The sequence below is a fragment of the Phalacrocorax aristotelis genome, chromosome 3 (genome assembly GCF_949628215.1).
Source record: "Phalacrocorax aristotelis chromosome 3, bGulAri2.1, whole genome shotgun sequence".
NCBI classification, from domain to species: Eukaryota; Metazoa; Chordata; class Aves; order Suliformes; family Phalacrocoracidae; genus Phalacrocorax; species Phalacrocorax aristotelis.
The window spans coordinates 1,862,176-1,886,373 of NC_134278.1; the positions used below are offsets into that span (position 1 = coordinate 1,862,176).

Below are 24,198 nucleotides of genomic sequence, written 5' to 3' on the forward strand. Positions count from 1 at the left end.
GGAGGGGGTCCTGCCCCCCTGCCCCGCTCTGTGAGACCCCCCTGCAGCGCCGCCTCCAGCTCGGGGCTCCTCAGCATGGGACAGACACGGGGCTGTTGGAGCGGGGCCAGAGGGGGCACAGAAATGCTCCGAGGGCTGGAGCCCCCCTGCTGCGAGGCCGGGCTGGGAGAGCTGGGGTTGTGCAGCTGGAGAAGGGGAGGCTGCGGGGGGACCTTATTGTGGTTTTTATATATTTAAATATATAAAGGGGGATGATAAGAAAGATGGGACTGATAAGAAAGGTGGGGACAGATGTTTTAGCAGGGCCTGCAGCGACAGGACGAGGGGTGATGGGTTTAAACTAAAGGAGGGGAGATTCAGACTAGAGAGAAGGAAGGAATTGTTCACGCTGAGGGTGGTGAAAGCCTGGCCCAGGCTGCCCCGAGAGGTGGTCGATGCCCCACCCCTGGGAACACTCAAGGCCAGGCTGGACGGGGCTCTGAGCAACCTGCTCTGGCTGAAGGTGTCCCTGCTCATGGCAGGGGGTTGGGCTGGGTGGCCTCTAACGGTCCCCTCCCACCCAAACCGTTCTCTGACTCTATGAAATCCAGCATTACCAGCTTCGTTATCTCCCGCGACTGAGGTGTGCAGGGAACTGTTACACACTTTGGCTCTCCCACGACCCACGTCCACGCCTAGCGTTGAAAACCTCTACTCCAAAATAGGTGAAATATCTGTGCTTAACACAGCGCTACAGGGAACGAGCCTGTCTTTCAGCAGCACGCAGGCATTTCTGCTAACGCTTGCGTCACTGGTGCTACGGCAAACATGGCTCCTGAAATCATTTTAGCAATATCAGTGCAGGCGATTGGTGCCGCAGGCACGAGAGCTCGTCCGCCGCAATCAGAAACCCTGAGCAGATGCGAGCGAGCTAGCCATGACCAGGGATCCGAGTTCATCCCCCCCGTCTTTGGCATGTTTGCAAGGAGGAACAATGCCAAGGAAAATATAAGGAAGCGGAAAAAAAGCAAACTCTTGAAAAATTTAGAGATTAGAAAACTAAAAGTGCCGCATCATCTGCTCTGGGTGAGAAGGGCTCACCAGGGTTTCAGACAAGATTACCAGGGTTTAAGCCTTGTTCTTGAAGATTTAACTTGCTCTCACCAAAATATTGAGTCTTTGTAAGTGGCGTTGCTCTGACAGGTCCTGATCTTTCCTCTCAGCAACTGAATTAGAAGAAAACATGAGCAGATATATGGCAGGTAAAGTTGACCGTCCCACCAGGATGCTCCACTGCAGGACTGTGACTTGGCGCGAGCGACAATATGCCCTAGAGAGGTGAACTAAGGACAACATTGCAGCCTTAGCTGAAATCCTTGGCTTGAGTTAAGCCCTTGATGTAATACATTCAATGTTTCTTTTTATTGTAAAAGTAGTTTATTTTACGGCAAAACTTGCCAGGGCTGACAAGTCAAAAAATGTAATTTGGTCTAAAAATAACAAGGATGACTCGGTTCGAAAGCCCCGTTGGGTCCAGGGCAAGACCAGGGGACAACGTCCCCCGCTGAGGGCAAGGGTTGCGCTGCTGGTGAGAGGCAGCCCCGCCTGCCGCTGCCCGGGTTCTGTTTCACCGGAAACCTGATTTCTAAACACTGGCTTCTTGTAAAAACGTTAATATTCTGCTGGCTTAGGAAAGCAAACAGAGGCGGATGAAGGACAGCGGGATGGTAATGAAAACAAGCTAATTAGTTCAGCCCGGGGGGTCGAGGGGGGAAGTGGCTTCTAGGCTTAATACTGGGGCTCTCCAATGCAGACCTCTGCTAAACCGATCGCTCCTCTGCTGTCACAAGCCACCAAAAAATATATTAAGGGATAGTGCAAAATGCTGCTGGTGCCCCCGCTGGTGCTGCTTGCTTACCAGGGCTCCGTGGGAGACGTTTGCCCATGGCAGGAGCAGACCTAAGCGTTGCATCAACACAAAGAGCACTGGCCTCTCGCCCTCCTCTGGATGCACGTGGATGAAGCCTCATCGCAAAGAGCCATCACAGCATGGTGCAACCCACTGCTCTGAAGAAACTCTGTGTCACGGAGCAAGCCCAAAACACAGAGTGGGGTTTTTTACGACAGCTATGGATGTTGTCATTGCAACCAGCAGCTTCATGCTTGGACCTGCGTGTAGCTAGCGCACAACTCCGTGGACCTGCAGTAGCGGTGTTGATGAGCAAAGACTGCGATGTGTACCGTGTTTGGCAGCAACGCAAGCGCCTGCGGTGCAGACTGCAGCTCCCCAGCCCCAGCAAACTCAAGCCACTGGCGACGCCAAAGGTTTTGAGATTCTCAAAGATGATTCTCCAAATCCATGCTATTCTTGCTCCCCTGGTTCTTACCCCACCAATCTGGATATGGCAGCAGTCCCTGGCCCCTCCAACCAGCACCCCAATGCACCACTGCATCTGCTCACCGAAGATTAATTAGTCTTGAAGAGACTAATCAGGAGAAAAAAAAAAAGAGAGGGGGGATGGATAAGAAGCAGGAGAGCTGAAGTGACCTGCCCACAGTCAGGCAGGTAAAACCACCTCTGATTTCCAACCCTACACTCTCTCCTCTTCCATCGGCCCTGCAGCGTGCCGTACTGGAGCATCTACCTGACGAAGATGCTGCTTTTTGGATGCTGACAAACACCCTTGCAGAGACCAGAGCCTTGACATGGAGGATGAAGCCAACATCAATATTCCAACACAACCTTGGAGATCATGACACAAATGCAATTTCCATATCAACAAAAAATAACAAAAAAAGAAAAAAAGAAGTGAATTATTGAGGCTTAATGCTGCTGCTCTCCTAATAATGCCAACGGATTTCCAATAGCTTCCCAAAGACAGCCGTCGCTACCTCTAGCAGACACAAATAGCCTGAGTGATTTGCACTGACAGCACAGAAGATGGAGCTGGCCACCAAGCACTTAATTTTAACAGAACTGCTTATTTCTAAAATATATTTCCCACATTTTGGATGAATTTGAGACACACAAAAAAAATACCAGCTTACAAAATAACAGTAATATCTATTGGAGAGGGACACAATTAGTCGGCTGTTTTTAAGAAAATGACAATGTTGGAAAAGTCCCTCATATTACAGCTATTTATCATGAAAATATAACCCATCTGTGCGTACGCAGTCTCAATTAGAGGTAATTAAGAGCATACTTGGAGTGTCGCAAGGACGCATCTATATTGTTCCCCTCGCAAGTTCATCGTCAGCCTCTCTGCTCATCGCTGGGGTCAGAACAAGCCTTAATTTTATCTTTTTTTTTGTTTAAATTCTGCAGATTACAGAAGAAACTCTGAAGCTGTGGTGTGGATAGAGGAGAGGCAACGGGTGAGAAAGAGTGAGTCACTTGCTAACCTACCTCATGTGGTGTTAGTTTTAGGGTGGGGTTTTTTTAAAAGACCTTTTTCTGTCCTCATCCCCAACAAAAAAAAAGAAGAGAGATGCAAAGTCCTCATTAAACATTGTTGTTTTGGTGCCCGAAGTCGTCAAAAACAAACGTCACATTGGTTTTGTGCAACATTCCTTGGGGGGGAGGGGGGGAAACCCCTGTATCCATATGCCATTGCTCCAGCCTGCAGACGTCTGCCTTCCAACTACATCCTGTTTCCTTGGTACCTTACCCCAATTTCCCTGCTTTGTTTCCTCCTGCCTCTCACCCAGCCTGCGAGCCCTCCGTCGTCTTCTGCCTGAGCCTGGTGGAGATGCTGCCAGGTGGAACCTCTGGCTCTGGGACATCCAACTGGGAAACTGGGTTTCCCTGGGTTCCCATTACTCATCCTGGCCTGAACATCCCCTCTTGACCCCAAGTGATGCTTCAGTCGTTACGTTAATAATGATGGTGCCCGAGACAAGGCTGGATGGGACGTGCTCAAGGTCACCACGAGGGCTTGCAGCAACCCTACCATGAGCCCTTATCTCCGTGGCCATCAGGGCTGTAAGAGGAGGGAGCTGATGAATAAAGATTTACTTTCACTGGCCTCAGGAGGGAAAACTAGAGGTGAAGGCAGCGGGGAGTTCCACCCTGCCTGATCTCGCATTGCCTCTTTAGAGAGCCCATGGCACGGAGGAGGAGTTCAGGGAGAGAGCATCACACCCCAATGTCCCCTGCGTCCATCCAGCCTGGATGGTGGGTGTTTGCTTTCCTTCCTAGGAGATAAGCGGGATGTGCAGAAATCTTAATTATCGCCGGCTCTGCGGAGGCAGCAGGCTAATAAAAGCTGTCAGCTCGGGGATGCGGTGGAGCGAAAGCCCGCCGTCTCAATTCCCCGCATCCACACCCACCTGCCAGCCCTGCGGGGCATGGGACGGGGAGGACACGTGAGATGCCTACACCCTTCAGGAGAGGATTTCCGCTGCTGCCGGCATGGAGGAGAAAGAACCACAGCAGGTCGGGTGGCCCCAGGCAGGTCATTTCTATACCCCACTGCCACTAACCCACAAGGGAGATAAAAAGTTTAAACATCACCGATGCGACACAGGTTAAAAGCCACCAATCAAAAACTCGATTGATGTGGAAGAGATTAACGTTATGAAAGATTTAACATTTTGACAGCTAAAAATGTTTCTGAAGATGAATTTCACTTCTCTGCCTCATTATTGCCATTCCTCGGGGGGCTGCGGCGAGGGACCGGGACTCACCCTAGGTCGCAGAGGGAAGCAGAAGCACAAACCAAAGTCTTGTGGGTTCTCCCATAGCAGGGGCGGCGGCTGCAGCAAGTCCCCCCCTGGCAAGGGGGACACACATGGGCTCTGGATTTTGGGGATGTGATGCAGGGAACAAAAAGTCAGAGTTTAATTTAATTTCTTCCAAGCTGTTTACTGGGTCAGACATTAACAACACACACAGCTTTTTCTTTTTTACACAAGGATGGAAAACTCTGGACTATCGAACAAGCAGCTCCCCGAGTACTGGCAAACCTCGGGAATGAATTGACTTAATATTTCCTTGGGAATTAATTGACTTAATAGAATCATAGAATCGTTAATGTTGGAAAAGACCTCCAGGATCACCAAGGCCAACCCCCAACCCAACACCCCCAGGCCTCCTAAACCATGGCCCCAAGTGCCACGGCTGCACGGTGTTTGAACCCCCCCAGGGACGGTGACTCCCCCACCTCTCTGGGCAGCCTGTGCCAGGGCCTGACCCCTCTGGCAGGGAAGGCATTTTCCCTCACATCCAACCTAACCCTCCCCTGACGCAGCCTGGGGCCGGTTCCTCTCGTCCTGTCACTGGTGACTTGGGAGCAGAGACCAGCCCCCCCCCCCCCCACTCCAGCCCCTCTCAGGCAGCTGCAGAGAGCGAAATATTTACAAAGAATATTTACGAACAGCTCTGAATCCTCTTACAAAGGGCACCCTACCAGTGCAAAGCCCTGGCACACAGCGAGCACCCCAACCACGCATCACCCAACCGTGGTCTACAACCAGGTATCAAACCTCCCCGGAACTCTTTGCTCTTTGGGACCAAGCGAGGAGATGGGGCAGAGGTGATGGTCTCTTCCCACCTTCTAGACCTCACTGGGTTTGTTCCTTGCCCCGAACAGAGAAACCCAACACATCCCAGTGGAAGACTGAACTCCTGGCACCGAACCCATCCTGTGCTCACCACTGCAGAAGATGAGGTAAGAAATGCCAACCGGCTGGTGTGCCCATGGGGAATAAGGGTAGCCCTTGGCTTCACAATCACCCACGGTGGGTCAGCCAGCCCCAAGAATCAAGTCCATCACCCACAGGTCTTAGAGATCTGCGTCCTCTGCAGAGCAGCCATGGGAAGGAGTGAACCTCATACTAATGGGGTAGGGAGACAGGATGCTAATCCCACCTTCCACGGCCCCATTATTCTTGTAATTCTAATTCTGAGCACCAGAAACTGCTCCATACTGCACAGTGGAGAAGATGAGCTTTGCTCTCCAAGTCCAGGCTTCTCCATCACCTTCTGCTCACAAGAAATCGTTTGCTTTGGAAAGGTAACATGGGCTGTACAACCCATAAAACCGAACCTACTCGGCCAAAGGCAATTTTGCATACTGTAACAAAAATACACACATCCAAGTGAATTCCTTAAGGATGAAAGCACCGGCCAGCCACACGCCAGCTCTGCAAGTGCTTGCTCTTTACATGATCCCTAGAAAACACAAAAAGGAGGGAAAGAGGTACATAAATCAATGTCCTGCAGACGGAGCCGCATCCTTAGAGAGGTGACGGTCCAAAGAGAAGGTGTGAATTTTAATACGCCCATCATCTCTCATATTTGCAACTCACAGACCCACAGCAGTCATTCTGCTTTAGCCCGGGGATAATTCCAGCAGCCAATTTGTTTTACAAACGAATGGGAAAATATGGGAAAGGGCTTTGCCTTAGCAGGACGAAAATGAATAATCCAGCTGTGGGAAATCAATATTTGATGCCTAAGGAGACCTCTGAAAATCCACAACGCCACTCTGTTATTTTCCCAAGCTCTCTTTAAAACTCACCTCAGCTAAAATACAACAGACAGGAGATAACTGATGCGCTGCTTATTACACTAATTGCAATCATCTCCTTGTTACCTGGTGCTCACCCACATCTGTTTGTCGGAGCCATCTGTTGTCTGTCTCAATTAGATCGTGAGCTCGGAGGGGCAGGGACTGCCACAGCACGTGATTTTCTAACCCCTTGGCATCCCACTTCTGTCCAAGCATCTCCATGCTACCACCGTGAATTCGCTCGCATGGCCAAGTACAAGGAAGACAGCTAGAAAATAGGAAGCCAAAAAAAAAACCCACTCCAAAGATAAAGCAAATAAGCTCAGTGAGATTCATGCTGTGCCATGGAGGGTTTTCAGGAGTAAATGATCACCCACAGCTTCTGCTACCTGCCTGAACTTTCTAGAACTCACCTTCTAAATGGCTCTGGGGCTTTTTGGAAGAGCAACGGGGCACTGGGTCAAACCAAAACTAACTGGGGGGGAAAGATGAAACCACGGAAACTAAACTTTTCCTTTTGCTACATTACAAAAAATACAGGAAAATGAAAAAGGACAACTTGCCTCGTGCCGTCGTCCTTGATGCTGCTACCCCCAGGGTGGGGAGAGCGGAGCCCAGCAGCTCCAGCAAAGCCTTCAGAAGGTGCCGTCTTGCATCTCATCTCCCCACATTAATTTCTGGAGCACTGAAATGCTGCTGATTAATTATTAACAACTTTGAGCACCAGCTCAAGATCTTTCTGCTAAAACACCCTGTCGTATAGGTTCTTCTGCGCCTTCCCCAGAAGGTGGCTGCTCAGAAGATACTTCCCAAGTCAAGAGATCAGAAGTGACCATCGCTACGTATGATGACACGGAAGCACTTAACTTTTTATTTAAAAAAAAACCAAACAGAAATGAGCACAAGCGCCTCCCCAGACGCTGCCATCTGACATGATAGCACAGAGAAATGTTTCCAACAGCAATCTAAATTTCAGTATTATCAAGTTTCTGCTCGCGTTGCTTGCTCTGACCTGCACTGCTGGTAAAACTCATCTGTGAGTTGCTTTGATACTTGTTCATCCCCTTCCCCTGAAGCTGGCCCTGCCTGAGCCGTGGCTGCATTCCCACCAGCTGGCAGGAGCTGGGGTAGGACAGCGCGGCTGCCGCGGCACTATCCACATCCCCAGACAGGACACCCTTGGTGTGACTCCCTGGTGACCCCACCATTTGAACCCAGCTCCATCCCCAGGTGCTCAGGACGGGGAAACCCTGAGCCTCACTGCAGTCCTAAGGTTCAGCAGACTGAGCTACGAGCAAGGAGGGGATGAAATCTTGCTGCTGAGGTTCCTCTTGATGAGGTGCCCGGCTCCTTTCCAAGAGTCAATATAGAGGCACCCACCCAAAGAGGGTCAATATAGGCACCCACTTGGTCTCAGCCATGGCTCATTCCCTCTCCATTTCAACCCTCTTGCCAAGATCCTCGACAAAACCAAGCCTGAATTCATTTCAGCAGCACAACAAGCCAATGAAAGATATTTAAGAGACAGATGCCTCAGTGCTAGGTAAGACGGGAACCCACCCCTTATTTTCAGTTTGTGTGGGTCATAACTCCCTGTCAGCTGAGTTACTCTACCACCACCTGCTACACCCATGGGAAAAAGTCCATTTAGAATCACGGAATCATTAAGGTTGGAAAAGACCTCCAGGATCATCAAGTCCAACCCCAACCCAACACCCCCAGGCCTCCTAAACCGTGCCCTGAAAAGCACGATGACACATCCTTTTCCCATCAAAATGACTCTGATCAGGTATTTTAAGACCACGTAAAGATCTCCAAGTATTAAAACCGCTTTGTTTTTTATCCTCATTAAAAGCCCGATAGAAATTTAAATTTCTTCTTTTACCAGCTCCTTCCCCAAAGCGCGCCAACTGCCTTATCACAGGGTGCTCAGAGTGTCAGCACACACTCCGCGAGTGTTTGCACCCCTACATTCCTGGCATATCCATAAACCAGAAGAAGGGATTCCACCACTGCTGCTAGCGGACACGGAGCCATCCACGGGAGGGGAAAACCAAACCCGCGTGGGTTGAACAAGAACCATCAGCCAGGCGATGGGCTGGTTGCAGTGGTCTCTACAGTGGTGGACGCAGTGAGGTTTAAGTCTCTCTAAGATCTGGGCTTAACTGCCATCCTGCCTAGATTTCTTTCACTATTTTTCATTTCAGGACAAGGGCTGTCAGCCCCATCAGATCCCCCCAAGGATGCATCATGCATGGTTAATATTTTTCGAGGCAGCAAGGCTGGTAGCAAGATGAGATAAATGAATGCACGGCATCAAAAAGAAACAGCAGTGATGCAAGAAATCCTCCAAAAAGGTGAGTCAAGGTTCATTGTGTATAATTTTAAAAATAAATAATAATTTTTCTCGCTGTCCACCCCCTGTTAGGGCTACTGAGTACACTACGACGAGCGAGAGGGAGGGAAATTTAGCCGGTGGATGGTAAAAATGGCAATGCTCCGCTTAAAAATGCAGGGGAGCAAGTACTCGTGGTGGGCTCCCACCCAGGGGTCATCCCTTGCATGCTACAACAGCTCTGTCCCATCCCTATGGGAAAGGATGCTCTTCTCTATATTGCAAGCAGAAACCTTGCTCTTTCAATGCAAAAATATATATTTATTTCTTTTTTGCAATTGCTTTGCACTAAAAATGGGAATACGTTGCAAACATGAAACTGAGGTGAACCCAGAAAGGGATGTGCAATTTAGTCGCCATCCTTGGGCAGCCTTCCTCACAGAGCCGCTCGTGTCTCGACACCAACAAACACCGCTTGTTTGCAGCAGAGATAAGATATAAAACAGAATTGCAAGACACATAACCTTTTCTCCCAGTAACTGATGGTTAATTGGGTTTAAAGTTAAAATTGGGTTAAAGCGGGTTAAGTTATACAGCTTCTGGAAGGGAAAAATAAGGCTAATTCCCTCGCAGTCACAGAACATTACACACAGTTTCATATTACGCTCGCGAACTACATATTGCAATTTCACAATTTTCTCTATGGGGAGAAGAAAGTATTTGGCAGAATGTACAAATACATCAGGTTCTCATGTAGCACAAATTAAACTGCGGCACAAGCACACATGGCTTCAAAAAAATCACTGTAACTCGCGAGCAGCAAAGGCACTGGCACATCCTACGTCGGACCATGGCATGGAAACCTCATCAGCAGAGAAGGCACTCGGCTGCCGGCAAGGCCACGGCTTTCCCTGGCAAAGCCAACTCCAATGCCTTCAACCAGAGAAGGCAAAGAGCAGGATGGAGTGAGGAAAAAACCCTTTTCAGGAGTGGCGTGAGGGTCCGGGCTCTACGTGAGCCCATTGTAAGTATGTCGTGTTGGTTATGGACCTGCTGTAAGGGGGATGCTGGGCTACAGGTCCCTTCTCTCCAAAATTTACAAGATTTATTTATCTATATATACACACACAGCCCTAATTTTGTTATTACATGTGTCTGTACTTGCATAATATCTTGGATACCACAAATGCATAGATTGAAGACCAAACCCGGAGCGCTGGCCTGCAGCTGCACAGCAAATACTTCAGAAGCCCACTGAGAGCCACCGTAATGGCAGTGATGGACATCCAGCAAACCCATCTTCCAGACATGCATCCAAACCACATGTTTCGGGGCAGGTGCAGTGTGAAACGGCAGCCCTGACAGCTCCCACACCATCACACAACTCCGTGCCTTTTGAGAACAAGGCCTATTTAATTATCATTTACGCTGCAGTTAGGCAAACTAAAATTCCTCCTGCAAACCCAGCAGTTGATGCCCATCATGCCTGTCTTATTTTGGGTCAACTTCAGTCATAAGCCCAGCAAAAACTACTGACATTTCCCGACAGTGGAGGAACCCCGGTGTGGGGAAGCTCTTGAATGAAGCCATACCTCCATGTTTGAGTGAGGAGCTTGAGGAAACTCGTGAGTTCCAGTGGACCAGATTTCTGTCTGGAAGACACCATACGCTGACTCAATACAAAATATGTTCACTGACAAGATGTAAAATGCCGAGAAGATGAATTGGTGGGAAGGATGAGACCTCAGATCTAATGACTAACCTTCTAACTGTGCTTTGAAGACATCTAAGAGGCCTATCGCACCAGCAGAAGTTCTGGCCACTCTTTCTTCTTCCCCTTTTTCTTTTGCTCATTCTTGCTTTATTTTGTTTACTCATATCTGTCCTGCTTTTAGTCAAACACTCTAGACTACTGCTTTCTCCTGCATGGTCCCACCTCCAGCAGTATCTGCAGATGCTTCTGGCACTATCTGACAAAAGTCACTGCAAGCAGCAGGACAGCCAGCCAGTGGCTTCTCCCACCGCTACCTGAGACCTCTGGTTTCTGCTTTCCACCTCTGGTCTTCTCCTAATCCTTCCGTAGGACTTCTGGCACTCACACTGCTGTGTAGGTTCATTTTAGTCTCTTGGGCTCTCCAGCTTCAATTCCACTGAGAGAGGAAAGCCAAACCGTTGAGGATCATCAATGGGAGCTGTGAAAATGTGAAAAGACTTAAGCGGATGGAGAAGGAGAGATGACAGAAGAAACCCTCAATAATAGTCTTCACTGGGAAAGGAAAAGGCAAGGCAGCAACGTCAAATGAGACACAGCGAGAGAGAATCCTGAGAAGAGCTGACAACCATTCGTCTTGGGGGATGTGAATTTGTCATAGAATGATAGAATGGTTTTGGTTGGAAGAGAGCTTTAAAAATCATCTAGTCCAACCCCCTGCCATGGGCAAGGACATCTTTCACTAGACCAGGTTGCTCAAAGCCCCATCCATACTGGCCTTGAACATTTCCAGGGATGGGGCGTCACCACTTTCCACCAACAGCACAACTCAGAGGAGCACAATGGTCCAGAGAAGCTCTTGCTGCTGTCACCTCTGCATGGCCCTACCGAGCTCAACAGCCATGGGCTCTCACCAGAGCGAGGAAGAGCCAAATCAAGACATCTAACACCAAGAGTGTGAGTCACACCAAGAAGCAGCAGGAACCTGCCCAAAGAGAAGTTGCAATACCCTCTCCAACTGGACAAGATCGTCTACTGTCTTCTCGTGCCATCTACTGTCATCTCACACAGGGAAAAGGTCAAACGACAGAGGCAGGTCCAACAGGAGGCTGAAAAACGCCAGGAGACCCTTCAGGCTTGTGCACGGGTGCACTAACACCCTGGCTGCAGAACCCCAACATCTCCAAGCTCTCATGAAAAGCAAGTCAGAGGAAAGCTTTTGCAGCGTTGTCTCCAAAATGACATTTTAGCTGCTGGAGAGAATTTTTCACTTACCAAAACAAAGCACTGCATTACAGAGCTCATTTGAAAAGATTGCCATGGTTGCCCTGTGAATAAATTAATCCATTTTATTTGACTTGATGCGAAATTCCTGACTGACAGCTCTGCTTCTGAAGATACAAGCTGACGGCTGGCTGCCATGGAAGAAGTCTGGAAGGCGACAGCTCGAATAACTAACCAAGATTCAATGAGCACACCAAAAATAAAGATATAAAAGAGTGTATTTTTTAACCCCTTGACCGCTATCTCATTATAATATTCTAGCTAGGCCGTCTGATCTCTAACCATCTGAGGATTAACAGACGGGGTAGCATTATCATCCTGGTTTGGATATCATCCCGGTTTAACCACCCATGGTAAAGTGTTGGCCACATCGGGATTTTGTTAAAGGATTAAAAAATGCACATTTTTTCTAACCATAGAATTATAAATAAATAAATACATAAAAAGCCTGATTGCTGAAGACAAAGCTTTAGAAAATCCTAAAGTAACATGCCTATGTTGGACGTCACCTCGCATGCCTCAATCTGGACTTACAGTAACAGCCTGCTTCCTGAAAGTCCTTGCCTGCTACCCACATTTGAAGTGTACCCCAAAGAGTCTGGGCTCAATTCTCCACCCCAAAACCACCCATCAATACCCTTCTGTTACCGCACAGACACCCAGGAATGCAATGGAGAGGACCAAAGAAGATGTGGAGATGCACAACCCCCTGGACTGGATGTAGACAAGGGACAGAGGTGTCAACCAGAGCTCCCTGTACCCTCCAACCCAGAGGACGCCTCTGGAGCATGGGGAGCAGGACTTCACTCCCACTGGGACACCACAAGGGGCTAAGTTAACTTTACTTCCCTTCTCCAGTTGTGGACTGAGCAAAAGTTGGTGGTGAATCACATTCAAGTTAATTTTTTTGAGCAATATCGAGAGCTGGCATTGGGTAAGGGCAATCATTAATGTTTGCCAGAGACACACATCACCACATGAAGCGTTTGGGCAGGAGCAGGAGATTCTGATGGGACGGGCTCCCAAGCAAACATTCACCCCTGACGGTGTGACGAGCAGGACCTTGGTCACGGCAGCCACCACCGAACACATCACCTTTCACCCCCTTCATCAATGGTGAGCAGGGACAATGGTGACCACATCCACACATCCATGTTCTTCCCCATGGAGGCCCATCCATGATGCAATTATTGCAGAATTTAAAGACACTTCCTGCAGCCCACTAACAATTTGGTGGCCAGTCGAGCAGATTTCCTTTCACCGCACGTTTTTTGCTCGCCAACAGCTAACAGCAATATGACCTAGCATTGTGCTAGAGGGTAGATGTCAGCCCAGAGGGACAACAAGCAGGTGAGGAGGAAGCACGCAGACCTGGGGCTGTGACCACCGGCAGTGCCGCCGCGGTGGCGAATACCCCCCCCCAAGGGACAGTCACAGCTGCCACCTCCCGAGCAGCTGCGGGAAGCCCATGCACCATGGGACGCTCATGCTCTTGGGAAAGCCCAAAGCAAGATGCATTGCGCCAAGGGTTAGGGCAGCCACGCTGCCACCCTGCCTGCTGGGCAGCAGCTCTGCCTCTTCCAGCCCCATCTCCAGCGGGGTTGTGGGACCCCTGCCTTGCAGCAAAAAGCTTTTTGAGATGCTGCACAGGACTGCAGCTCGGCTCTTTTGCAGGGGGAATTGCTGCATTACACTTGGGGAACTGTCTCAAATACACAGACCCTAGCTGTTGTAGAGACAGGACAAGGGGTGATGGTTTCAAACTAAAAGATGGGAGGTTCAGACTAGAGAAGGAAGAAATGTTTCACCATGAGGGTGGTGAAAGCCTGGCCCAGGCTGCCCCGAGAGGTGGTCGATGCCCCATCCCTGGGAACACCCAAGGCCAGGCTGGACGGGGCTCTGAGCAACCTGCTCTGGTTGAAGGTGTCCCTGCTCACGGCAGGGGGTTGGGCTGGGTGGCCTCTAGCGGTCCCTTCCCACCCAAACCCTTCTGTGACTCTGTGATTCTGTGATTCATTAGGTGGATCTGATCATTTCCCCATGTTATAGGAATACATGGCACTCCACGGATTTTACCTCCAAATTCCTCACCAGTTCCAAGTGACCATGAAGCCATTTCCACACACTCTGCAACCTGGAAACCCAAACAACACTGTTTCTCATATTAAAAACAGCTCTTTAATTTTACAGCTTCCCCCACAGCGCGGGACGCTGCACGGGCACATTCTGGGTGCAAAACATCCATCCCCGCTGCGCTTCAGTGACCACTGTGCTGCCCACGAGCCCAGAGCTTCGGTTTTCAGCCCAGCTCCAGGACACACCCCCAGATCTTCTCCGACCAGCAGGTCCCACCTATTTAAATAAATTACTAATTGCTGTTCTGAAAGGCATTTTTTTGCCCAGTGCATTTTAAAGACTTAAGAAGACGCAAACCTCTAGTTTACTTTTTCAAAAAGTCCTGCCAACGCTCACGGGGAGGGGGATGAGTGTCCCTCGCTGCTGGTGTCACCGGCGGAACGTTTCGCTCACCAGGACATTTGGGCTGACCATTAATTTACCCCTGATCAAAGCAAACAATCCATCAAAGCAAGCGAGTGCTTCACCTTCACAATTAATGTCCTACCCTCACGTAACCAACCGTATCAGCAAGACGAGCTAAGTGCTGTGCTGCAGGTTTTTAAATAGAAAAGGAAAGCTATTAGTAAGATGGAATGAAAAAAAAAAACCACTGAATTGGGTTTTTTTTCCTACCCGAAGTAAATCTTTTGAAAGGCTGTAGAGGGAGATATTAAAAATATAAAACCACATACAAAGAAAAATGCAGCTTAAAAATAAAGCATTATCAGCCTCTTCCAAATGAATCCCAAGCCTTATGAAACCCGCTGAAGAACTACACAGAGAAATTCCTCAATAATTGGATTATTGGTGTTAAACATCCTCAAGCTGTCGCCGGCTCCGTCCTTATCCTCTGCCCACGTTTACGTGATACACGACAGAAGCGGCACGTCTGCCTTTCGTCTGCGTAGATTTTAGAGCTACACAAGACCATTTGTGACCAGAAGATCTCAACCAGCTTCTGAACCACAGCTGGTGCCTGAGCCAGGGCAGCGACGGCCTTCTCACCTGCTTGTAGAAGGTGGGATGGGGTCACCATCCTTCACACAAGGATGGAGGAAAGCCTCCAGTCTCTAGAATATATCCCATGGATTTTGCTGCCAAAAGGGATGAAGACTGATGCCACCCGCTGATGACCTTATTCTACAGAAACACGGCTGCATCCTTGATGTTTCCTGGGCGCCTGCACTGGGGTGGGATTTTCAAAACATATAAAAAATAAGGGACATTTTTCATGTTGCCAGATCTCGCCAGACCTCGCTCTCGAGCGGATGATAACTCAGCAGTCCCAACACGAGCTCTTCTTCCACCAACTAGAGAAGGTTTGCAGAGGACCTGCTAAATCACTCAGCAGGGTGGGGGAGAGGTAGCTGATGGTGCTCACAGGGACTCTGCTAAGCCTTTCCCTATTTATTATCTTAATTAGGGATCAGACAGCTCTTGAAATTTGCATACAATACAAGATTTGGAAAAGATGTAACCATCGCTGCGAACAAAAAGAGATTATGAAGCGTCCCAGGGAGTTGAAAAATACAGGCAAGAAATAGAATGAAACTCAGTCAAACACAACTTTAATCAATAGCCACAGGGGGAAATAACCTCAGCTGCAGGGGGAAGCGGCTCCTGCTGCCGTTTACTGGGTTGGGGCGGTATTACGGGGCTTTTTTTTCAAACAATTCACAGTAGTCAGACAAAACCGAGCAAGATATTGGATGGGAACTTAGGCAAAATGCAGCGATGACATAGCAGCGGCTCATGGATATTTGGACACGGTCAGCAGCGCATGGAGAATGAAGGGTTCGGGGTTTTAGACGGCATTGGTAGCTATCTAGGCATAATTAGCTAAGCAAACAGAGGATTATGCACAGCTGAGATCACCTTCTCAGCACACAGATAGCCACAATTGGTCCTAAAAGAGCGGCGTGAATGACAGAGCGATTAAAGGGATTTGTAAGAAAAAGATTAAAACAACAAAGTGGGCATGGTTTGACCAAACCCCAGTGAAAAGGAGGAGCTGCTTGAACTCAAAAGGTCTGCATCACATGTGACATCCCGCCAGCTGCGCGGTCCCTACGGGATCCGCAAAGGGAGGGGATTTTCAAACCGAGATGACCTGGGGTGATGAGTCTTGACCATGGAAGAGTAAGATTATCAAGGAGCTTCCCAGGAAGGATGGCAGAAGAGGTACAGGAATTATTTAGACTAATTAGAGCGGAATCTGTCTTTGGGAAGAAGACTACAGTAGGTAACAAAAGGTTTAGTTTTATTTTCATTGAAGTGGCTGCACACTACTTTACTTCAGGAATCAACCACCACCAGCACTGCCCACTCGTGTTACAGCAGAAGCCCCAAAACACCTCCACAACACCTCAACCCGCATCCCTCCGCCGCATCCCAGCTGGGGGGCAGGACCGGTCCCCCCCCCGCCTGCCACCTCCTCTGCCGGCATCGCACCGCGGGTTACCGCAGCCAACGCTGAATCTGCAGAACTACGGTTTTATTACCTTTAAACTCGAGCTGTATTTCCCTCCTGCTGCTCTGGAGCAGGAGGAGCCGGGAGCTGCTGCTGATGCCCGAGCAAGGCTCCAAAGAGCAGCCGCTTCCTCCTGCTTATTACAAATACTCTGGCATCCAGGAGCAGGCAAAGTACGAAAAAAGGGGATTTTGAGAAAGCTACAGAAAAGCAACAAATGACAGGTAATACTTGAGGAGATGGCTTGATTTCCTTAATATTTATTTGCATTATAGCGATACCCAGAGGTCCTGAGCAAGAGCAGGACCCGCTGCACGAGGCTGTATGGGGAGGATGCAGCAGCCACTGCCTGGGCAGCATTTCCAAAGGAAAACACATCGCACGGCACAAGCACCCCAAGGCTGTGAGATGGTAAGTTTAAGGCCATGCAGCAAGCCAGAACCTGCCTCTGAGACACCAACCAATACTCAAGCCAGGCTCAGAAATTAAACTGTGGTCTAAACCCAAGCGAGTGAGACCAGGACTTTCTCATCCTTGCGGGTACCACCTCGCGGGTCTGCCAGCCTGGGGTGGTGCCATCCTCCGGCCGGTCGCAGAGGCTTACCTGGCTTTTTAGAGTCCTCCTTGAGATTTTTTCTTCTCCACCTCTGAGTTGCAGAGGTCACAGCTATCCCGACCCACGACGGCGACATGCCAAGGTGAAGCAGGAGGAGAAGGCACGAGGGGGACGAGCAGAAACAGGAGGGGTGAAACGCAAGGTTGGAGAGACCCCTTTTTGAGAGGAATTGGGCAAACGGCAGGGAATGCCACTTCAAAAATGCAGATTTCCCCCCACCCCCCTTTTCAGTTATCTTCATTTGTGTAGGGCTTAGATTTCAAAACACCTCCCTTTCTTCTCAGCTGATATTTTAGACTAACCATATGGAGGAAAAGGGGAAAAAAAAAACCCACCCAGCAACAGTAGTGCACAACGGAGGCAAAGTTGTAGCTTGTTGCATCATTATTAATCCCTTATTACCATCACTCACAGCTGCAGCAGACGCCTCCAAAACAGAAGGATCCCTGCCCTGAGGTATTTACAGAGCCAGTTAGATGTGATATAATTAAGAGGTAAATAAAGCAGTAGGGAACGTAGCGGGGAGGAGGGAGGGGGAAGAAAGACAGAATTAACTCCAGCAGCTTTGCAGAGGTTACCCCTATTTTACATTACAGTGTGTTGTGCCCACAAACTGTTGGGCTCTTTTTTTTTTGGGAAGCCATCTGGTGATATAACCACGGAACCCACCCCCCCGGCATCAGCCTCCATCACCCACTGCTTTCTTATTTAACATCGCTGCTGAGTGGAGTGGGATAGTACCTTGGCTCTTCCAGCGCTGCCCAAACACCCTGCAGACACCCCGTTTCTCTCCCGCTTCCAGCCTCCATCACAGTCAGTGTCCCTTTTCTCCCACCCAACTGCTCCACAGAAGATTTAACAGGGCAGCGAGCAGGCAGCGTAGCTCAGGATGGCTCAAAGAGCACCAAGCAGCACCCCTGCTCCTGCTTGATGTCCCCAGTCCATTCGTTCTGCCCATGTTCTGAAGCCACAGCATTATTTTAGATACCCCGCCGTTTGCACATCACCCTCCAGGACCACAGCTTTTGCCAATGCAGCGCCAGGTAGTACTTTTAAAAGATACTTTCCAGGTCTTAAAAAGCAAATTGGTAATGAGACGAGGCGGAAACACAACCACAAATCCTATTGCCCTTTGGGAAATGTCCCACAAACACCAGCCCCTACAAAACGCAGCCTGTGGGCAGCTGCTTCAAGAGCTGCCTGAGCAGACAGATGGGCGCTCGCTTTGCAACAACGTGGGCAAATATCAATTAATCGGAGGATGACAGCTATGGGTGGAGGTGCTACGGGTAGAAAATGCTACTGGAAATCACACTGTGCAAGGACAGAAATCTTCCAGGACTGAGCACTGCGCTGCCGCTACATCCACTCATCACCTCGGGCTGTGTGATGGCAGGAGGCGCAGCTGACCAGCAGCAAACTGGTGCCCAGGTTCCCTTCCTGGTCCTCCAGGACCTCTGGCTACCAGACCCAAGCACATGAACAGCATCCCATAGCAGATAATTCCTATTGATTTCAGACATTCACGCACACATCACATCCCTCCGGTTTGTGTGCAAATGCCAGACAGGTCCGGAGAGCAGCGCGGATAAAATCGGCACGGGGAGGGATCCTAACAGGGGCTGACAGCTACCTGGGTAACGCGGGAGCCTCATGCAAGGCTCACGCACATCGCGCTGATCATGTTTGTAAAGAGGAAATTCTTGACGTAGATGCAGCCCTGCTCCAGCCCGGAGCGGGATCTCACCCTGGCTGGAAACCCCCGCACAGAGAAGCAGGAGCTGGGGGTGAAGGTGGTGAGCTCCCCCACCCATCCATCCACATACCCTGATGTCATCAAGCCTTTTCTAAGAAGTCAAACTCTTTAAGCCTACCTCGGATACCTGATTCTTGGCTGGCAAAAAGCCAGGAGCAGAGCGGGTTTCTCCCCGAAGACCAGAGGAGGACGGGAGCAGTCAGAGCCCTGCAAAGCAAAGGGCCATCGTGGGACCCCACGGGGAGCCCCGCAGCATCTCACCCGGTGGAGACCTTGGCCGCAGCCGGGACTAACCCGGCACAGCGCCACACGCAGCGCTTCCAGCCATCGGATCCAGGAGACAACGCTGTAACCCACACCTTGAATCACAAATATTTTACTTTCATGGTTGAAGCTACCCGCTTAATTAAAAGCAGACTTGATAATTAAGGGTTCCAAGCAATCCCCTCCTCTGCAGCCCTGCTGGCTAGAGAGATCTTCATTTTCTGGGGACAGAAAGAGGGAGGAATGGGGCTGGAGCTTCTCCATGCCTTGAGGGGTTGAGTTGGTCTGTGCAAGGAGACTGGGGGGAATTCAATGCTGCTCGCTAACTAAGCCCCAGGGTGATGGAGCAGCGCTTTGGGATGGGGCTGAGCCTTGTAAACAGCCAGGGATCACTGCAAGGAGCAGCACCGTTGGAAATTACTTTTATTTTTAAACTTACGTAGCTGCACTTGTAGCACCACAGCAGCATTAAAAGAGGTGGTGATGGTTAGCATGTTTAAAAGGATCCTAAAGTCGCCACGTCCAGCATTGTAGCCAACATTTCCGTGACAAGTCAGGCCAGAACATGTTCAAAACAACCGATAGCAAAAGCAAGGTACGCGAGGATGTTTCAGCATCACATTCCCCCAAGCCCAGTGTCAGAGATACAAACCTGCTAGGAAAGGTGAAAAAACTAAAGAGCACAAATAATTGCATCACTTTGTGCCCTTTGAACAACCTTTGGATCCTGATGGCTTTTGCCAGGAAGAATAATGAAAGTCAAACTAATTAAGCAACGAACATGCCCACGGTACAAAGTGTGAAAATTTTAGAAGTCTGGCAAGTTGTTGGGAAGCGCTCAGCTCCCGGCTCCGCTTTCCTGCTGTCGCTCTGCGAGCAACCATGATGCAAAAGCTGATTTTTCAGTTCTTTTTTTTTTTCTTTTTTTTTGTCATTTTAAGCATTAAATCAGAGCTCCAGAATGGGGTAAGCATCAATTTTGAAAATATATCTCATCCTGCTAACAGGCATGTACCTGCTTTTAATGTAATTCAACGCTGCTTGTCACAGCTACCTGGACAGCCCCAGGAAAATGTCCCAGGACAATCAGCAGACACCAAACCATGGAAACCCTACGTGTCCTGTTACCTACCAAGGAACTGGTTCCACATTTTTGGTTCCTGACCCTTCCTGCACAAAAGCTGCCCAGCTGGAGCTCTGCCCAGCTGCAGGGAGGGGTTTTCTCCTCCACCACCTCTTTTCTCTGCGGATGGTGGTATCGAGAGCCACCCACAACATCTCACCACCACCAGCAAGCGAGGGAGAGCCGGGGCATCGGGAGCCAGCACAGGCGGATGCCCTGTATTTCTGTTGGGAGTGATGGGCTGGTGGTGCTGGAGCATCGTCACCGTTGCTGGTGTGGTTGGTACTGTCATGGCAAGCACAAGCCATGACGGATGCTCCACCTCAGCTGCCATCGATGCAGATCCTGCATCCTCTTGGCCACCGAGCAAAGCATGTGACGATAAATCAAACCACTCGCCTGCTTCACCCACCCAAATCCAGGGTGATGTCCCCAAATATCAGAGACGACCCAGTTTTGCCCACTCGAGAGGGACAAAAGAACAATTTCCTTGCTTTGGGATTTCCAGATGGGACCAAGAACAATGGCGAAGACAGTCAAGTCCCTCCATCTCATTCCAGGTCTTGGTAAGGACCAGGGAACCGTGCAGAACTGTGAATATTCAGACTGCTCTGACTGGGTGAATGAGGATGGAGGGTGCAGAAGTGCTAGAAGGAAGAAACCACAGAATAAGGGCTAAAAAAATGGCAGATGCTGACAGTACTCAGGTTAACAGGTCCTCGAGATCTCAGCACACATCTACCTGCAGCGTGTCAGGAGATCCAGGCTGGGAGATAAGAACCAGCAGGTAAATCCTGGGATGGGACAGGGTGGAGGGACTGACCCCTGTCAGCTCCTCTGAGGCACGGAAAGGCACGTGCAAACCCTCAGAAGAAGCCAGGAGGCGTGAGAAGCACACGAGCTGCCATCTCCATCCCACCTCCAGCAATCCTGCGCTGACCTCCTCGGTATGAGCAGCTCGTGTCCAACGTGCATCTTGGTCCCAGTGAGAGTGGGAGCATGGATCCAGGAAATCCAGTTTGGATTGGATTTGTTTCAAACTAAAACCACCTTTTTCTGTTTTAAGGTCTTGCGTGAAGGCTTGCTTCATGGCTGATGCAATGCTGGAGCATTATTTCCCACAACATGCTGTTGTTCACCGAGATTTCACCCCGGTCACCACCATCATCAACACACACATAAAACTGCTAAAGGATGGGGTAAGAGGTGCCCAGCTGAGAATACACAAAAGCCAACATCACAGAGACACAACAAACTTGTGACAGCTGTGGGTCTGAGATTTCAGGTCCCAGGTCTTCTAACGCTCTTGGCAATTCATCGTCTCCCCATACTGTCTTTAAAACCAATTTATCCATCGTCAAGACACACAATACCTTCTGCTACTCTGTTGTAGAGTCTGAATTCTAAGTTTTTAAGGAAAACGAGGTTCTTTTAGTGCCACAGTGCCACTTTTTGATGGCAGACTTATATCAATAGCAGAGAAAATTTAAAAGGGGTGAATGAAAGAGCTCTGAAAACGCAGACGGAGATATAAGACTCAGAGCAGCATCACGATACCCAACCCTTGGACCTTACTGTGCTATTTAGTGATGTGCTGACGTCATCAGTGACAAAAAAACTGGGAAACAAAAAAAAAAAAAAAAGAAAAAAAAAAAGAAAAAAAAGGAGGATAGAGCCAGGTTTGGAAATGGGAATTTGCTCGTGCCACTCAAGAGAGGTGTGGCAGAGCCTCCGGCTACAATTTATGCAGCGTTTTAAAGGTTTACATAAATCCTAAACAATCTTCTCCATCACTCCAGCCTGTTAGAGCGATGTACATCAAAAACGAAGGCGCTGTCGATGTCAGATTTATGGTAGAAAGCCCTACAACACCTTCCCCCACGCAGCGGGCTCGAGGTGATGACTGTATTTTTATTCACCTTGCATAATCCAGCAACTCTGGGGCGGCGGGTGCTGCTGCCACGCGCAGGCAGGGATGGTCCCGGATCCGAAGAGCGAGTTAAGGGCAGGAGAAATTCAAGAATAAAACCCCGTGCGAGAGCCCACTGACACAGCAACCCTGCATGAACTTCAAAGGGGACGAGCTCCTTCAAATTGTGCAACGCTTTGCTAAAGGGGACCCATATACATGTGAAATCATGAACTTCATCTGCTGCTCTACTCCTTTCATCAATGATTAACGCACATTAAGCAATCAGCATTTTTTTCTTTTAACAAGGAACGCTTTTTTTTAACAAAAAAAAACCCTAACGTCCTTACTTCTGCAAGTCGCCGTGAGGATTCATGCCAGCTCGACCCAGCTTAAACATTTGCACATTGATTTTCAAGGTCACCGCTGAAATACGTCATTTTCTACTTAGCACGTTCTCTTACAAGTGTGTGGCTGTATTCAGTGCTGGAAGCGCTGCGCGCAAGGGTGCAGCACCGAAAACAGCCTCAGCAAAGTTCAATCCGTAAAAGAAATCCAAAGTAAAATGCCCGAGAGAAGGCGGCCTCGGAAAATGCAAATATCATTCATTAGCCGGACGCCGGCTTTTCTTTGCGCTGTTGTATAAATGCTGAATAAAGTGGCAGCAAAGGTTTCCCCTTCCCCCCCATCCCAGCCGGGTCGCACTGGGGAGCGCAGGAACACCCCACCACTCGCTCCCAAACCCACCGCCGCAAACACCCCCCAAACCACCACCAACCCCCGGGGATGCTTTAGGGGGGGAAGAAGCCGTCATCCCTTACCTGAGAGCCTCCCAGCTCCGCCGGTCTGGGCGTAGGCTGCGCAGCCCCCCGATGACGAACATGCCGCCGCGAAGCTCGCCGGCTCCCGCTCGCTCCCGCACGCTCCCCCCGCGCGCTCCCCGGGGATTGGCGAGCCCTTCAGCGCCCGCCGGCACACGGTGCTGTTGCCATCGCAGGCGAAAGGACTCGCCGCCAGCTTCTCCCACTCGAATCCCGCACCGGCTGGCTGATAATGAAACCCAATGCATGGTGCCGGCGGTGAGCGAGCGCCGCTGCCGACGCCACCTGCCAGGCAGCTCCGATGGCGCGGGAGCGAGCGAGAGCAGCAACGCTTGCAGCTTGCTGTGATTGGAAACAGAAGCGGTCCTGTCCTAGGGACTTTCATTTTTTAAAATAAAAAATTACACCTCTTGAAATCAAAAGCAATTTTTGCTTCTCTTTTTTAAATTCAGACACTCGCTGGTTTTTAATCTGCGCACTCCTCTAACTCGCCATCCCAACTGAATGTGCCGCAAATGTTATTAGTCTCACAGCCCTCTTCTACATCATAGAAAAATGATCATTTCACAAGAAGAAAAACTGAGACACAAGAAAACCTCCTTTACCCAAATCACACCGGCCCTCCTGCACCTCCCAAGTCCCAGCCCAGTGACCAAGCCTGCGGCTGCTCCATCAAAAATAGGCATTTTTGCACTTAAAAGCAACAGCTTTTTTATTTTCCTGCTTGGGAAAGGGGCTGCTCTCAATGTCAGCTTGGACTGACATCCAGGTGACTACGGGATAAAACCAGGATCAGGCTGCGCACCATCCTGGCAGTGATCAGGACCCCCACCCCCCCCGGTCTTTCCCCAGTGCTGGTGTGCACCGCGGATCGTATATTCTGCTAAAATTTTGGAAGAGCCTGGTTCGTGTACAGAGCTGGGGGGGGGAATGATTCAGGAGGGAAAAAAAAAAACCAAATTATTGTCACCATTCTGCTTCCCAGCCAAGGGTCCTGTGTCCGGGGTGGCTTGGTCCCAACCACCCATCACAAGCAGAAGCCTGGGGACTCGCTGTATCTTCGTACCAAGAGTCACGTCACAGGAACCATGGAGGTCTGGATGTTACTTTTTTTCTAACAGGATGAACCAAAACAGACAGGATCCTTAAGGTGTTTGGGCTGTAAAATGGCTCTTTTGATCTGGATCCAAATATTTTTGGTTTTGCCATCAGCGCATCATCCGACCCGCCTGATTTCGGCGACCTCGAGGAAGGTCCCTCCTCCGCTGCCCTGCTCAGAGGAAGAGCAGTTCTCAAA

General features: G+C 49.7%; 1 protein-coding gene across 7 annotated transcripts in view; it reads right to left on the bottom strand.

The window, feature by feature from the left end:
- NCOA1 (nuclear receptor coactivator 1) overlaps window positions 1-24,198 on the bottom strand; it is a 188,282-nt gene that overhangs the window by 68,120 nt on the left and 95,964 nt on the right. The window contains exon 1 of one of the 7 annotated variants that reach the window (XM_075086481.1): window positions 22,902-23,123. The exons of 5 other annotated variants lie outside the window; for them this stretch is intronic. The gene's annotated coding sequence lies outside the window, so the exon portion shown is untranslated. Of the gene's footprint in view, window positions 1-22,090; window positions 22,111-22,901; window positions 23,124-24,198 lie in introns of those variants that run through there. One more of the 7 variants, XM_075086484.1, reaches the window with a different exon arrangement.